Source organism: Babylonia areolata, chromosome 8 (assembly GCF_041734735.1).
Source record: "Babylonia areolata isolate BAREFJ2019XMU chromosome 8, ASM4173473v1, whole genome shotgun sequence".
NCBI lineage: Eukaryota > Metazoa > Mollusca > Gastropoda > Neogastropoda > Buccinidae > Babylonia > Babylonia areolata.
The window spans coordinates 1619200-1621699 of record NC_134883.1 but is presented as its reverse complement, the minus strand read 5'-3'; positions in this window follow the sequence as shown (position 1 = coordinate 1621699).

Sequence of the window (2500 nt, the reverse complement as noted above, 5' to 3'; positions counted from 1 at the left end):
CCCTTTTGTTGCAGTGGGTTCTTTTACGTGCGCTAAGTGCGTGCTGCACACGGGACCTCGGTTTATCGTCTTATCCGAATGACTAGCGTCCAGACCACCACTCAAGGTCTAGTGGAGGGGGAGAAAATATCGGCGGCTGAGCCGTGATTCGAACCAGCGCGCTCAGATTCTCTCGCTTCCTAGGGGGACGCGTTACCTCTAGGCCATCACTCCACTAATTAATTTGTGTTTTTTTGTGTTTTGGATTGAAGCCGCTTATACTGCCGCAAGGCTGGGTACCACAGTTCCAGCCAATGGAAGTTGTGTCAGTTGTTCGCTTTCGGTTTTGTTGTTGTTAGTTGTTGTTGTTGTCGTTTTGTGAGTGTGTTTTTGTGTGTTTTGGTTTTTTGTTGTTGTTCTTGTTGCTGCTGTTGTTTTTTGGCTCAACAGGCAAAGCAAAGGCAAGGCAAGGCAAAACGTTGATTTCTTGTGCCCGTTTGGGGCATCGGAACGTTACATACATACACATTTTAGATATACCATACAAACAATAAGAGTGATGTCAAGATAACAAAGAGAGAGATAGAGACACACACACACACACACACACACACACACACACACACACACACACACACACACACACACAAGACCAATAAGCACAGACAATATACATTAATAACTAATTCATCCTCATCCATTAACAACAGACGTAACTTTACCGAAAGGAACTACAAATCCAAGAAACAAGTACTTTTAATTTTAACAATATTGTTGTGGTTTTTTTTCGGTAAACAATAAGTGGAATTTTTAAGGGAGTTTGGACGGTTTCTATAATATCTAGGTAGATACTTTTGTCTGTCACTTTCCAAGAAAGGATACACAAACAAATAGTGGAACTCATCAGCAATGTCGTTTGTGGAACATTTATCACAGATTCTTTCCTTTCTTGGTAAATAGTTGAAGCGTTGACTATTAACATGCAAAGCATTATTGGTTGTGCAAAACTTAACGAACTGGATAGCACAGGTTATTTGGTAACACAGTAAAGTAGGCATTTTGACCAACATTTGGCTTAAACATCCTATGATTAACATACATAATATCATCTGTATGTCTATACCAATCTTGCAAAAAAACTGATCTTTTAAACAACATTTAACCTTCTCTTTGAACCAAGTGGGATGCACTTCAAGACTGTGCTGGTTTAACCAAAAACTACTTAATCCAATTTCATTCAGACAGTGCGAATACGTTTAAGGTACTTGTTCTGGTATATGTTTGTGCTGTATAAATTGAAGAGACATTTGTAAACATTCGAAGATAGTTTTGAAGTACCTAGGTTAGTAACAAGCTTAAACCAAAGCATTCTGGTTTTTACAGATACAGACACAGGGAGCGTACCAGTTTCACCAAATACCAGGTAAGATGAGGTGGACTGTCTAAGTTTCAGAACTAATTTGTAGAATTTCAATTGCAATTTTTCCGCAATACCAGAAATATAAAAAACCCAAATTTCACAACCATATGAAAGCACAGGAAGAACTGTTTTATCAAATGTAGCCTGATTAGACACTTTATAATCACCACTGTCTTAGTTTAACTCTTCCAGTCTTTCCGTAGTCCGCATGATTGTCAAGATGTCAATGAGTTTCAGTTTTGGTTTTTCAAGGAGGCGTCACTGCGTTCGGACAAATCTGTATACGCTAGAAATCTGCTAGGCAGATGCCTGACCAGCAGTATAACCCAACGCGCTTCGTCAGGCTTTGAGTGCATGCATGTATATATAATAAGTACATTTGTCACTTATCCTGGTGGATTTCCTTATCAGAATTTTGCCAGTGGACAACACTCTCGTTGCCATGGGTTCTTTTCCGGTGCGCAAAGTGCGCGCTGCACACGGGACCCCGGTTTACAGCCTCATCCCAATGACTGGACGCTCAATCGTGGGCGAACAGGCGAAGAGAGGGATTGGATTGGAACCTAGACCCCACGGACAGGATGTCAATGAACTGCAGCTTGACCACCTCCTCCATCCGCCCAAATGCCACCACATCCATCCGCTTTGGGCTGCAGCCCGCCTTCAATGAAAAACACAAAAAATAGATTATGATTCAAAATACACTTATAGTGTGTTAGTATGTGTCGTTAACTGTATCAGTGTCATCATCATCTGAGGCTCCTTTTCTCGCCCCGTCTCCCCCCCCCTCCCCCCCTCAACACCCAACCCCCCAAACCCACGCTTCTTGCTGCCCCGGCCACGTCACAACAGGTTGGTGGCGATGTAAAACGTGTGTGTGTGTGTGTGTGTGTGGGTGTGTGTGTGTGTGTGTGTGTGTGAGTGAGTGTGTGTGTATGTGTGTGTGTGTGTGTGTGTGTGTGTGTGTGTGTGTGTGTGTGTGTGTGTACAAACACATGTATGTTTAGAGTTGTGGATTGCAGCCCACCATGATGGCGACCTGTCATGAATAAATAGATTACCTCAATCTGAGCAATTACTCTCTCTCTCTCTCTTTCTCTC